This window comes from Schistocerca cancellata, chromosome 10, assembly GCF_023864275.1.
Source record: "Schistocerca cancellata isolate TAMUIC-IGC-003103 chromosome 10, iqSchCanc2.1, whole genome shotgun sequence".
Taxonomy (NCBI): Eukaryota; Metazoa; Arthropoda; class Insecta; order Orthoptera; family Acrididae; genus Schistocerca; species Schistocerca cancellata.
The window spans coordinates 221687379-221703321 of NC_064635.1; the positions used below are offsets into that span (position 1 = coordinate 221687379).

Here is a 15943-nt window from a genome sequence, read left to right on the forward strand (position 1 = left end):
AAAATCCAGGAAACGTAATGCTATATACAGCTTGTACAGAAACCAGATAGCAGTTATAAGAGTCTACGGGAATGAAAGGGAAATAATGGTTGATACAGGAATCGGGCAGGGTTATAGACTGTCCCCGATGTTAATCCAATGTGTACATCGAGCAAGCAGTAAAGGAAACCAAAGAAAAAAAATTGGAAAAAGAATTAAAGTTCAGGGAAAAGAAATAAAGACTGTGAAGTTTGCCGAAGACATGGCAATTCTGTTGGAGACAGTACAGAAGAGTAGTCAAACATAATGGATGCTGTGTTGAAAACAGGAGGTAAGATGAACATCAACAGAAGTAAAACAAGGGTAACGGAATATAATCGAATTAAATCAGGCGATAGTGAGGGAATTACATTAGAAAATAAGATAAAGTAAAATATGAGTTCTGCATTTGAGCAGAAACGTAACTGATGATGGCCGAAGTAGAGAGGTTATAAAATGTACACTGGCAAGGGCAAGAAATCGTTATTGAAGACAAACTTATTAATATTTAATATAAATTTAAGAGTTTTGAAGTATTTTCTGAAGGTATTTGTGTGGAGTGTAACCCTGCACGGAAGCGAAACTTGGACGACAAGTAGTTCAGACAAGAAGAGATGGTTCAAATGGTTCAAATGGCTCTGAGCACTATGGGACTCAACTGCTGAGGTCATTAGTCCCCTAGAACTTAGAACTAGTTAAAGCTAACTAACCTAAGGACATCACAAACATCCATGCCCGAGGCAGGATTCGAACCTGCGACCGTAGCGGTCTTGCGGTTCCAGACTGCAGCGCCTTTAACCGCACGGCCACTTCGGCCGGCGACAAGAAGAGGGTGGCAGCATTTGAAATGTGGTGCTACAGCAGAACGCTGAAGATTAGACAGGCAGATCGCGTAACTAGCGAGGAATTACTGAACAGAATTGGAAAAAAGAAATTTGTGGCAGGTATGACACCTCTAAAGGAAGAGATCGATTGATAGGACACATTCTGAGACATCAAGGAACTGTCAGTTTGGTACTGGACAGTAATGGGAAGGGGGGGTAAAATTGTAGAGGGAGACCGTGGGATAAATATATTAAGCTGATTGAGACGGATGTAGTTTGCAGAAGTAATTCGGAGGTAAAGAGGCTTGCACAGGATAGAGCAGCATGGAGAGTTGCATCAGACTAGTCTTCGGACTCACGACAACATTACAAACAATTCGTCCGTAGGTACTTGGTGTCATCTGTTCGAAGTTAGGATGCGTCGCTAGTAACTTATAAAAAAACTGTAAAATCCAAATTACGTAATCATCTGTACAGATGGCCGCAAAGATGCTGACAAAAACCGAAGTTAACACACATTTTAGGTTACCTGTACACACCGAGCCTCAGTTAATGGCTATAATGGCAGAAATGGTCATGGTGAAAGTCTGTCTGATAAACGCTACACTCAGAATCCAAAATCTAATACAAATTCATCATCGTCATCGTCATGGTGCCTTATGCAGTGCATTCCCTTTTCGCGGACCTTCTGTCATCCATTTGTAAGACGTGCTCGACCCAGTTGCGTTTTTGTTCTTCTACCTTCCGATATCTTTAGATTCTATCAGAAGATTTCGATTCTTATTTCGTCTGTATGGACGTCTCAGAGATTTCGTTGTGCTGTTTCAACAGCTTTCTTCTCCTTTGGGTGCTTTCATTTTATAAAATTTCCTGTGTGTGTTATTTCTTGCTTTATTTCTAATCGTTCTGTTGACAGTGCCACACCGAAGTTGGGAGGAGCATCACACAGATACTACTATCTGTGTGGACAACGGAGGGAGGAGAGTCCCGGATGCAATCATAAATCAGTGGGTGGGAAACGTGCTTCGTATCACCGAACCGTTTTAATAGCTAAACGACTGACTTGTGAAAGACTGGCAGAGCAGTGTAAACCGCTTTTGAACATACATAAAAAAATATTTTCTCATACAAGATTCTACTTGCAGCCAATGAGACTGGCCTACAACCGGGCCAAGCATACAGTCTTCAAGTCAGTTGACATCAAAAATGGTTCAAATGGCTCTGAGCACTATGGGACTTAACATCTGTGGCCATCAGTCCCCTAGAACTTAGAACTACTTAAACCTAACTAACCTAAGGACATCACACACATCCATGCCCGAGGCAGGATTCGAACCTGCGACCGTAGCGGTCGCGCGGTTCCGGACTGAGCGCCTAGAACCGCTAGACCACCGCGGCCGGCAGTTGACATCGTTCACCAATCTGAAGTAATGCATTTAAGGATAAATGTTCAGCCCGTTCAGAAATCTTCAGTGACTACATTATAACCGAGCAGGTTAGCACCGTTAACTATTTAGGACGCTAGTTTCACTTATGATGATTAACTGAGAATTAAGTTAACAAATTTTGGACTGACGCAAATTCCTTGTTACCCTTTTTCTGCAATTTAAAAATTGCCGAGCATACGAAAACACGTTTTATCTATTCTTCAGCCAATGATAAACATACAATTGACTACCAAGGTTAAAAGACACCAGGGACAAGTATAAGAACACAAAAACCAAATATCGTTATACTGGAGTCTACTACATGCCCGAAATAAGTAATTCCGCTTAACGTTTTTAACCAAACCTTGTATAAGGGCCTGTGAAAACTTTAGTAGCGAATAGTCTAATCTCAATTCCAGTAGCCTACGGCAGTAGTATGCAAGGAGCCCAAACGATTCCAGGACTGGTTTCACGGGACATCAGATTTTGTATCTTTCTAGGATTTGTCAGTTCAGATTTTTCACTATTGTTACAATATGTTTCCAGTATCCAGTTCGTCTGCGTCCACGCGACTGCCACTTTTCACGCACGCTCGATTTTTAGTGTTACTACTGCCTGATTTACTTTTCGCACAAATCATGCAAAAAAAAAAACCAAAAAAATGTCGGTAACTTCGGGGATTTTATTTCGTCACTGGGTGAACGATTTATAATTTCAGGAATGGACTAACAACCAACTTTACACCCTTGTGCGTTGGTGCTGAGCAATGTGGGTACGGCACACGCTTGTGTATCTGCCAGCATAGGGCGCGGGCCGTTATCTGCGCCGTGTAACGGTAGTCGCGTATCGCGCAGAGCAACGTGACACATTTCCGCAACGATAACACACCAAAGCGTGTTGCACGGTTGAAATTCACGAGTAGCGAAGAGATTGAATACCATCCGGTGGCGCTGCGGGCATGCTTAGATGTGAGTACATACGTAAAGACAACGAACGATTATATTTTTTTTAAAAAAAAGGACGATTTATTCAAGAGAAAGGGCTCCATAAATTGACCAACTCAACAACTCGTTGGTCCACCTTCGGTCCTTGTGCAAGCAGTTATTCGGTTTGGCGCTGATTGACAGATTTGTTGGATGTCCTCCCGAGGCATATCGTGCCAAGTTCTGTCCGCTTGGCATGTTAGATCGTCAAAATACCGAGGCGGTTGGAGAACCCTACCCATAATTGCCAAACATTCTCAATTGGTATTATAACTATGAATAACACATCAAATATATCACCGTTCTACGGTTTAAGTTGTACGGAGTCTTAAAAAAGTCTCTCCGCAGTGCCGTATGATTGTTAGCCGCGCACGTCGTATGATTGTTCGCCTGAACAACGACACTACAGTGATATTCTGTCCCCACACATAGGAGAACTTGTGTTAAGTGAAATACTGAACGGTTATTTTCAACAAGATGGTGCAACCGTGCATACAGCTCGCGTTTCAGTGTCACTGCTTGCAGATTTTTTGTTGATCGCCTTATTTCACGGGGACTTTGGCCTTCACGATTGCCTCACTTAACTCCACCTGACTTTTTCCTCTGGGGTGCAGCGAAAGCAACAGTCTATAAAAACCGTCCAAAATCCATCGATGAACTGAAAACTGCAATATCCACTTACACTGCTTCTGTTACAGAAGAAATGTTACAGCTTCTGTTTGGAAACATGATTAGACGAGTTGAATTGTGTATTCAACAACACGGGGGACACTTTCAACATTTAATGTGAAAATTTGTAAGTAAATAAGAATATCTAATTAATTAATAATTGTATTTCACTCAGTTTCATTTCGGTATATTCATTGCGGCATACGGCACGCGCGGCTAACAATCATACGGCACTGCGGAGAGACTTTTTGAACACCCCGTAGATGAACACTTTATGCAAAATTACACAAAGTGATGGTGGTTATTCAAAAATGGTTCAAATGGCTCTGAGCAATATGGGACTTAAAATCTGTGGTCATCAGTCCCCTAGAACTTAGAACTACTTAAACCTAACTAACCTACGGACATCACACACATCCACGCCCGAGGCAGGATTCCAACCTGCGACCGTAGCGGTGGCGCGGTTCCAGACTGAAGCGCCTAGAACCGCTCGGGCACACCGCCCGGCGATGGTGGTTATTCCAATGTCAAGGAAGTGCAAGTGAAATGCAAAATTCCAGCGCAAATCGTAAGTCCGTTGACATATTAAGTCTAGTGAATGTTGAAGTCCGAGTTCCAGTTTAGCGTTCAGCCAGATCGACATCGAGCAGCAGGTCCACCCCTCCACAGCGTAGCACTTCCGAGTTCTGGAGTAGAAACATAGCACGGCGAGAAACTGGCTTGCAGACGTCGGTAGCAGTGCTAAATAAGGCTCCACAGTTAATTTAATGGAGCCGGCGGCTGGAGTCGCTGTATATTCCGGGCTGCCAATCGCCGAGTGGTACGGGTGGTCAGTCGCTGCGGTTTGAAGTGCGCGAAGGCAGTCTGCGAGGTTAGCTGCGGGCCGCGCACGGGGAAGTACGGCCAACGATGGGTTTCTCGGCCGCGCGTCGTGGAGCGCATCGCTGCAAGGTGCGCAGATTTAATAGTGGTGGACACCCCAATTGGTGACAGGTCACGCGGCTGTACTGGCCAAGGCAGGGTTTGGCAGTCACGAAGACAAGCAGTACAAAGTCTGGCCGTGTGCGCGTGGACAGTATTTTGCTGATATGTAAGTTCAACATGTGCCCCAGAGTCCAGCGAAGACGTGTCTGCAGACGGCCCTGACAGCGGTGCGGTACCAACCTGACCAGCTCACTATACAGTCTGAATTTCGGGACTGACGATCCGGAATGCCAATGCATTTCAAAGCAGCACCCATTTCGTTGTCATCCACAGCACCATTACAGCCCAACACTTTTGTTGCCCTTCATATCAAACCAAGCCCAGCAAGGCCGCCGGTCTCTTCTTAAATGAGGACGCTGGAGCATTACGGGCAGGGCACTCCAACTATCTCGCGATTTTGACGCTCGATGCGTGCCAGTTGGACAGAATCTGCCATTATATTCCTTAGGAGGACATCCAACAACTCCATCAATCAATACCACGTCAAATACACTACTGGCCATTAAAATTGCTACACCAAGAAGAAATGAAGATGATAAACGGGTATACTACAAGTGACATGTGATTACATTTTCACACGATTTGGGTGCATAGATCCTCAGAAATCAGTACCCAGAACAACCACCTCTGGCCGTAATAACGGCCTTGATACGCCTGGGCATTGAGTCAAACAGACCTTGGATGGCGTGTACAGGTACAGCTGACCATGCAGCTTCAACACGATACCACAGTTCATCAAGAGTAGTGACTGGCGTATTGCGACGAGCCAGTTGCTCGGCCACCTTTGACCAGACGTTTTCAATTGGTGAGAGATCTGGAGAATGTGCTGGCCAGCGCAGCAGTCGAACATTTTCTGTATCCAGAAAGGCCCGTACAGGACCTGCAACACGTGGTCGTGCATTATCCTGCTGAAATGTAGGGTTTCGCAGGGATCGAATGAAGGGTACAGCCATGGATCGTAACACATCTGAAATGTAACGTCCACTGTTCAAAGTGCCGTCAATGCGAACAAGAGGTGACCGAGACGTGTAACCGATGGCACCCCATACCATCACGCCGGGTGATACGCCAGTATGGCGATGACGAATACACACTTCCAATGTGCGTTAACCGCGATGTCGCCAAACACGGATGCGACCATCACGCTGCTGTAAACAGAACATGGATTCATCCGAAAAAATGACGTTTTTCCATTCGTGCACCCAGGTTCGTCGTTGACTACACCATCGCAGGCGCTCCTGTCTGTGATGCAACGTCAAGGGTAACCGCAGCCACGGTCTCCGAGCTGATAGTCCATGCAGCTGCAAACGTCGTCGAACTGTTCGTGCAGACTGTTGTTGTCTTGCAAAAGTCCACATCTGTTGACTCAGGGATCGAGATGTTGCTGCACGATCCGTTACAGCCGTGCGAATAAGATGCCTGTCATCTCGACTGTTAGTGATATGAGGCCGTTGGGATCCAGCACGGCGTTCCGTATTACCCTCTGAATCCACAGATTCCATATTCTGCTAACAGTCATTGGATCTCGACCAACGCGAGCAGTAATGTCGCGATACGATAAACTGCAATCGCGATACGCTACAATCCGCATATTTCTCCTCCTTACACGAGGCATCACAACGACGTTTCACCAGGCAACGCCGGTCAACTGCTGTTTGTGTGTGAGAAATCGGTTGGAAACTTTCCTCATGTGAGCACCTCGTGTGAGTGCTCGGAAAAGCTAATCATTTGCATATCACAGCATCTTCTTCCTGTCACTTAAATTTCTCGTCTGTAGCACGACATCTTCGTGGAGTAGCAATTTTAATGACAAGTAGTGTAACTGCTTGCATAAGGGCCAGAGAAGGATCAACACGTTATTGACTTCTTCAATTTGTGAAGCTCTTTCTCTTCAACAAATAGTCAGTTTTTTCTGAAATTGTAATCCTTTCTTTGTCTGTACATATTCGTCACATCTAACGATTTCCTTCCCTTTCGGATAATTCGATCGTGCTGCGTCGTTTTTTTTTGCCTTATAATGTAATCACTGATTAGCCAAAGAAACCGGTAAACTTGCGTAATATCGTGTACGGCCTCCACGAGCACGCACTAGTCCCGCAACACGACGTGGCATGGACTGCACTAATGTCTGAAGTAGTGTCGGAGGGAACTGACACCATGAATCCTGCAGGTTTCTCCATAAATCCGTAAGTGTACGAGGGGGTGAAGATGTCTCCTAAACAGCACGTTTCAAGGCATCCCAGATATGCTCAATAATGTTCATGTCCGGGGAGTTTGGTGGCTAGCGGAAGTGTTTAAACTCAGAAGAGTGTTCCTGGAGCCACTCTGTAGCAATTCTGGACGTAAGGGGTGTCGCATTGTCCTGCTGGAATTACCCAAGTCCGTCGGAATGCGCAATGGACATGAATGGATGCAGGTGATCAGACAGTATGCTTATGCACATTTCAATGTCAGAGTCGTATCTAGACGGATCTGGCATTCCATATCAGTCCAACTGCACACGCCCCACACCATTATAGAGCCTCCACCAGCTTGAACAGTCCCCTCCTGACATGCACGGTCCATAGATTCATGAGGTTGTCTCCGTACCCACACACATCCGCTCGATATAATTTCAAACGAGACTCGTCCGACTGGGCAACATGTTTCCTGTCATTAACAGTCCAATGATGGAGTTAACGGGCCCAGGCGAGGCGTAAAGCTTTGTGTCGTGCAGTCATCAAGGGGACACGAGTGGGCCTTCGGCTCCGAAAGCCCATATCGATGATGTTCTATTGAATGGTTCGCACGTTGACACTTGTTCATGGCCCATCGTTGCACTTCTGTCACGCTGAATGATTCTCTTCACTCGTCGTTAGTCCCGTTCTTGCAGTACCTTCTTTCTACCGCAGCGATGTCGGACATTTGATGTTTTACCGGATTCCTAATATTCACGGTACACTCGTGAAATGACGGTATGGGAAAATGCCCACTTCATCGCTACCTCGGAGTTACTGTTTCCCATCGCTCGTCCGCCGACTGTAACATCACGTTCAAACTCACTTAAATCTTGAAAACCTGCCATTGTGGTAGCAGTAACCGATCTAACAACTGTGCCAGACTCTTGTTGTCTCATATAGGCATTGCCGACCGCAGCGCCGTATTCTGCTTGTTTACATATCTCTGTATTTGAATACGCATACCTATAGCGTACCACATTCTTTGGCGCTTCAGTGAATATTCGTGGAAGTAATAATAATAGTCATAACCTTTACTGCTACTCAGGTTACTTATGAATAATCTCGAACTGGCCTTAATATGGAGCAGTCTGTCTCTGTCTCAGATACCTGTCGTGAAGGGGCATAGGAACAGACGAAGAGGTCTTCTCAGAAAAGCCTGAGATGCACCTCACAGCGGAAGTTTAAGCAGAAGAGCTGAAATATAGACCTCAGTCGGGAAAAACAGGAGACAGAAACAATGTAGGACCTATCTGCCGCTGTGTCCTTTACTGTTTTGAGAAAGAAGATGAAAGCAATATGAGGCAAACGTCCAAAAAATTCTGGGAAATTGGTGACTTTGATGTTTAGAACGCATGTGGTTGTCAATCTAAGGAATGTATGCAGGTGCAAGGTAGCTTCTGAACATCTATCAGCTTTATTCATCAGCGAGGCATTATGTCACGACATCTGGCGCATATCAAATTTCAGGAAACGTGGGCAGCAAAACCCAATTCTTACTTTTCGACTGAAATACTCTGAATCCACAGACTTAACGAGAAGAAGGAAGCTGCTAACGTTCTGTCCTTCTCAGATCGCATCCCTCCTGTTCATCACGGATTTTTCTTGTCACTAAAAGCAACATGTTTGGACAACTGACACATCAGTGACGAGTGATTAAGTACACTCCTGGAAATTGAAATAAGAACACCGTGAATTCATTGTCCCAGGAAGGGGAAACTTTATTGACACATTCCTGGGGTCAGATACATCACATGATCACACTGACAGAACCACAGCCACATAGACACAGGCAACAGAGCATGCACAATGTCGGCACTAGTACAGTGTATATCCACCTTTTGCAGCAATGCAGGCTGCTATTCTCCCATGGAGACGATCGTAGAGATGCTGGATGTAGTCCTGTGGAACGGCTTGCCATGCCATTTCCACCTGGCACCTCAGTTGGACCAGCGTTCGTGCTGGACGTGCAGACCGCGTGAGACGACGCTTCATCCAGTCCCAAACATGCTCAATGGGGGACAGATCCGGAGATCTTGCTGGCCAGGGTAGTTGACTTACACCTTCTAGAGCACGTTGGGTGGCACGGGATACATGCGGACGTGCATTGTCCTGTTGGAACAGCAAGTTCCCTTGCCGGTCTAGGAATGGTAGAACGATGGGTTCGATGACGGTTTGGATGTACCGTGCACTATTCAGTGTCCCCTCGACGATCACCAGTGTAGGAGATCGCTCCCCACACCATGATGCCGGGTGTTGGCCCTGTGTGCCTCGGTCGTATGCAGTCCTGATTGTGGCGCTCACCTGCACGGCGCCAAACACGCATACGACCATCATTGGCACCAAGGCAGAAGCGACTCTCATCGCTGAAGACGACACGTCTCCATTCGTCCCTCCATTCACGCCTGTCGCGACACCACTGGAGGCGGGCTGCACGATGTTGGGGCGTGAGCGGAAGACGGCCTAACGGTGTGCGGGACCGTAGCCCAGCTTCATGGAGACGGTTGCGAATGGTCCTCGCCGATACCCCAGGAGCAACAGTGTCCCTAATTTGCTGGGAAGTGGCGGTGCGGTCCCCTACGGCACTGCGTAGGATCCTACGGTCTTGGCGTGCATCCGTGCGTCGCTGCGGTCCGGTCCCAGGTCGACGGGCACGTGCACCTTCCGCCGACCACTGGCGACAACATCGATGTACTGTGGAGACCTCACGCCCCACGTGTTGAGCAATTCGGCGGTACGTCCACCCGGCCTCCCGCATGCCCACTATACGCCCTCGCTCAAAGTCCGTCAACTGCACATACGGTTCACGTCCACGCTGTCGCGGCATGCTACCAGTGTTAAAGACTGCGATGGAGCTCCGTATGCCACGGCAAACTGGCTGACACTGACGGCGGCGGTGCACAAATGCTGCGCAGCTAGCGCCATTCGACGGCCAACACCGCGGTTCCTGGTGTGTCCGCTGTGCCGTGCGTGTGATCATTGCTTGTACAGCCCTCTCGCAGAGTCCGGAGCAAGTATGGTGGGTCTGACACACCGGTGTCAATGTGTTCTTTTTTCCATTTCCAGGAGTGTATTTTGCACCAATGAGCTATGCGGTTGAGTTTCCTAGTAACTTTGTGGAAATTTTCTCATACGATTATCTGTCGTTATGTTTTGTCGTTAGCAAATGTGATTTTGGTAACATCATGGTATCTCCACTACAATAATGTGTTTATTTTAGTGTATTTCATGTGTGACAGTCTGTTTCTTGTTCTTTTGCTGTCTGTATGTTAGAATATAGATATTAAAAGTCATCCAGAAAAAAAAACAAATGTTAGAATAAAATTATTCAGATTTGTGGATCAAGTGCAAACTTAAATCCTCCGTATCTCCAGAACTCCATATTGGCGCTCACTATTTTGCTCCCACAAGCAGCTAAGTTTACATGCATTTACTCAGCTACCCTTCTGGAAAACAGAATGGCTAACGCTTTTTCCCTGGTTGCTTGCAACCTTTTGCCTGCCAGCGATCAACAGTAAGATACTCCTAGAAGGGAATATAGTTCATTTGCATTATCTACGAGGGGCACTTAACAATTAAAGAGACAAATTAATAGGGAAATGAAACATTTTGTACGTGGGGTTTTGTATTTTCATCACTGGGATGTGACGCCAACAGCTGACAGATAAAAATTGTTTTATTTATGTTTTCAGTATTGTAGTTAACGATGGAGTTTCTGCTTGAAGTTTCCACGCCACTTGAACAATTTTCAGTGACTCGTTTTACACTTTCTTAAGGCGAAAGACAGGCTAAAATCTTTTGCCGAATGATTTTACAGTATGGTGTAAGTCGTATGAAGTGCAGAAATTTTTAAAAGTGGGTAGAGCAATTTAGAAATGGTCGAAACTCAGTGAATAGCGAGCAACGTCCTGGACGGCATATTGAAGTGTCAGCTCCTTCGTTTGACACCCACATGGACGACATTATTCTTTAACACTGACATATTACAGCTGAAAATACAGCAAAAACAGTTGCAGTGAGTACTGGCGCGGTTCATAATATTGTCAGTAACAAACTCAAGTACAGCAAATCAAGCACACGGTGGGTTCCGGAAGAGTTAACGCAACAACACAAGGAAACATGACTCAAAGTGTTTACACTCTTGATATAACGCTTTGGAAGAGAAGGCGACGCTTCTCTAAATAAGATTTTAGCGTGTGATGAAACGTGGGTTCAGCATTTTGAAACAGAATCCAAAAGACAAAGAATGGAACTGCGCCACACCAGCTCAACTGTCCGAAAGAAATTCGGAATGCAAGCATTAGTGGGAAAAGTCGTATTGACCGTGTTTTAAGACGCCCACGGGGTCGTCTTTTGTGATTATTTGGACGATCAGCGTACAATAAACAGTGCCTCCTACTCAGACACACTGATGAACAAAGTAAACCTAGCAGGGAAAAGGCTTGAGGCTGCTACGTGATAATGCTCGCTTCAACACCTGCCAGCTGACCCAAGAAACCATTCAAAAAATGGGTTGGGAGATACTATCTCATTCCCTAAAGTCCAGATAGGAGCCGGCCGGGGTGGCCGAGCGGTTCTAGGCGCTACAGTCAGGAACCGCACGACCGCTACGGTCGCAGGTTCGAATCCCGCCTCGAGCATGGATGCCTGTGATGTCCTTAGGTTAGTTAGGTTTAAGTAGTTCCAAGTTCTAGAGGACTGATGACCTCAGAAGTTAAGTCCCACAGTGCTCACAGCCATTTGAACCATTTTGAACCAGGTAGGACTTCCTCGGATTTTCATTTATTTTGACGACTCAATGAGGCATTACGTGGAAAAACGTTCAGCAACAACGATCAGGACAATGAATTTGTGGCCAAGTGTCTCAAACAACAAGACAAAGACTTCTTTGCATCAGTTATAACGAAACTAGTTCGCCATCGAGAAAAGTGTGTCAAATTGAAGGGGATTATGTTGAGAAGGAGTAAAAGTCTTTGTAAAAATACATTTTTTTCTACTTCAATTCGTCTCTTTAATTACTGAATGTTCCTGGTTATGGACGTGTAACGTATTATTCCTTGGCCACAAATGTGTGGTCTTATTGTGGCCATCGTCTACGATAAGGTTGTTGCCTGCGGCAAGGAGGCTTCCCCCAGCCTCGAATAGACGTCCCAGTCCTAAATGGGCGGTGGTCTGTCCACGAGAGGCTGACTCGTGACTGAGTGGCGGCAGAGAAACTACCAGAGCTCGCGACATCGATGAGACGCAGACCAGCCCTCGTGGGCTGTACAGCTAGTGCATTATTTCAGTGTAGTTCATTACGCGAGAGTACTCGGTCCTCCGCCATCAACCGAGTTACTTCTCATAGTACGTAAAACTGAGGGAATAGGAAAATGCGTTCCCATGCGTGGTCATAGATTTTGGGTTAAACCATCCCGCTCCTCGGTAGTATAATGGTTAGTATCCCCGCCTGTCACGCGGGAGACCTGGGTTCGATTCCCGGCCGGGGAGAAATTTTCGCCTTTACAATCAAATGGTTCAAATGGCTCTAGGCACTATGGTGTAAGGGGTTCATTATGTAAGAGGTTTACTGTTCACTACCATACTGGAGCACATGTAATTTCGACGTATTGCTCAAGCGCTGCCTGCCATATAAACATCTCTTCTGCAATACAATCGCAGGTCAGAGCAGTGTCGGCAGCAGTAATAATCGCTCGCTCCTACAGAGCAGTCGCAATAGTTCGTTGTAATGGAGCAGTCGTAGCAGCTCACCGCTACAGTACAGTTGATAGTCACGTAAGAGCAATAGCGATGGCCGCTGGTGCAGCGCAGTTCATTGCCATGTAGTATGCAGTTTAAGGTAAACTTTATTATTCTTTATCGCCATGCGAGTACTTAAATTTGTTGTCTGAGATGTTAATATGAATTTGTTTCAATCTTTTTATGATTTGTCAGCACTAATTAAGTCAGACTTGTGATGTTCAGTTCTTTATGTAAGGGTTTGCAGAAATGATTTCAATAATAAGGTTTTTCAGAACATAATTTTTCACCAGTCATTTACTTGAATTTAAATATTTTACAAATTTTGCACAGAACATAGTCATGTGTTGTTTAATAATCAGAGGACGAGCTATGCATTTTTCTAATAGTGCAAATCTCAGACAAATGTGGTTCAGTAGTAGTAGATAGGGCAGCATTGCACCAAGCTGTGCCATTTTAGAGCAGATTTATAGACAGCGATATCCAGCGACACCATTATGAGGTTAAATTTCTTTAGTTTATTCAGGTTGATTTCACAGGGCCATGAAGGAACGCTGCTTACGTTTAACATTAATCAGTTTCAATTGTCAGTCAAATTTGTACCCGGAAATTTTTATATACGGGAATGTTACAATGGGACTTAACATCTGAGGTCATCAGTCCCCTAGACTTAGAACTACTTAAACCTAACTAACCTACGGACAACAGACACATCCATGGCCGAGGCAACATTCGAACCTGCGACCATAGCAGCAGCGCGGTTCCGAAATGAAGTGCCTAGAACCGCTTGGCCACAGCGGCCGGCGTCCTTACAATCCCATCATCTGTGTGTAACATGCATTGTCTTTTAGTTACATATTACTAATATGTACACTCAATTCTTAGCAATGGCATTCTTTTTCGGAGAACAAATGCACAAAATATGAACACAATGTTCAGAAAAGAGCCATAAGAATAATCACTACAATCGATCTACGAGATTATGGAATAGGAGGCAAACTTTTGCAAGCAATTAAAGGTCTTTACATAGATAGTCAGGCAGCAGTTAGAGTTGACGGTAAACTGATTTCATGGTTGTAGTTTCAGGGGTAAGAGAAGGCTGCAACATGTCTCCACTGTTGTTCATATTATTTATGGATCATATGTTGAAAACAGTAGACTGTTTGGGTAAGATTAAGATATGTGAACACAAAATAAGCAGTCTCGCATATGACTTAGTTGTTATGGTAGATTCGATTGAAAGTTTGCAAAGTAATATTTCAGAGCTAGATCAGAAATGTAAGGACTACGGTATGAAGATTAGCATCTCCAAAACGAAAGTAATGTCAGTGGGAAAGAGATATAAACGGATTGAGTGCCAAATAGGAGGAACAAAGTTAGAACAGGAGGTCGGTTCCAAGTACTTAGGATGCATATTCTCACAGGACGGCAACATAGTGAAAGAACTGGAAGCGAGGTGTAGCAAAGCTAATGCAGTGAGCGCTAAGCTACGATCTACTCTCTTCTGCAAGAAGGAAGTCAGTACCGAGACAAAGCTATCTACGCACCGTTCAATCTTTCGACCAACTTTGTTGTATGGGAGCGAAAGCTGGGTGGATTCAGGTTACCTTATCAACAAGGTTGAGGTTACGGATATGAAAGTAGCTAGGATGATTGCAGGTACTAGTAGATGGGAACAATGGCAGGAGGGTGTCCACAATGAGGAAATCAAAGAAAAACTGGGAATGAACTCTATAGATGTAGCAGTCAGGGCGAACAAGCTTAGATGGTGGGGTCATGTCACACTCATGGGAGAAGCAAAGTTACCCAAGAGACTCATGGGTTCAGCAGTTGAGGCTAGGAGGAGTCGGGGTAGTCCAAGGAGAAGGTACCTGGATTCGGTTAAGAATGATTTTGAAGTAATAGGTTTAACATCAGAAGAGGCACCAATGTTAGCACTGAATAGGGGATCATGGAGGAATTTTATAAGGGGTACTATGCTCCAGACTGAACGCTGAAATGCATAATCAGTCTTAAATGATGATGATGATGATGAATAGTAGTCGAGTTCATTGTAAAATGTTCAAATGTGGGTGTCAAATTCGTAAGAGACCAAACTGCTGAGGTCATCGGTCCCTAGACTTGGACACTACTTAAACTGACGTATGCTGAGAACAACACACACACCCATGCCCGAGGGAGGACTCGATCCACCGGCGGGAGTGGCCGCCCGAGTCGTGACATGGCGCCTCAAAGCGAGCGGCCACTCTGCGCGGCAAGCGGTCATTGTAAAGATCTATTCAACACATTGGGGATTTTAACGGCTCCATCTACCAGTCAGTTGTAATATACAAATCAAAAATAACATCGGTAATTACTGCACAAACAGTTCAGACCACGAACATGGAACGAGAGCTAAGCTCAACTTACATTTATCAAGCAAAAATAAACATAAAACTCAAAACAGCATTTTCTACCGAGGAATAAAACTGTACAATAAATTACCAAAAGAGATTAAAGAAATATAAAAAAACACTTACTTTAAAAGGCAGCTAAAAAGTACCTGTTGTGCAATACATTGTCTACATTGAAGGATTACTTAGATAAGACAGGATAGGGGTTTCGTAAAAAAATTGTTGTTGTTGTTGTTGTGGTCTTCAGTCCTGAGACTGGTTTGATGCAGCTCTCCATGCTACTCTATCCTGTGCAAGCTTCTTCATCTCCCAGTACCTACTGCATCCTACATCCTTCTGAATCTGCTTAGTGTATACATCTCTTGGTCTCCCCCTACGATTTTTACCCTCCAAGCTGCCCTCCAATACTAAATTGGTGATCCCTTGATGCCTCAGAACATGTCCTACCAACCGATCCCTTCTTCTGGTCAAGTTGTGCCACAAACTTCTCTTCTCCCCAATCCTATTCAATACTTCTTCATTAGTTACGTGATCTACCCATCTAATCTTCAGCATTCTTCTGTAGCACCATATTTCGAAAGCTTCTATTCTCTTCTTGTCCAAACTATTTATCGTCCATGTTTCGCTTCCATACATGGCTACACTCCATACAAATATTTTCAGAAATGACTTCCTGACACTTAAATCTTT

The 15943-nt window shown here is 45.1% G+C and overlaps 1 non-coding gene across 1 annotated transcript; it reads left to right on the plus strand.

The window, feature by feature from the left end:
* The first annotated feature begins 12539 nt into the window (after positions 1-12539).
* Positions 12540-12611, plus strand: Trnad-guc (transfer RNA aspartic acid (anticodon GUC)). Its single transcript has one exon. It is a non-coding gene; the product is annotated as a tRNA-Asp (tRNA).
* Positions 12612-15943: the final 3332 nt, after the last annotated feature.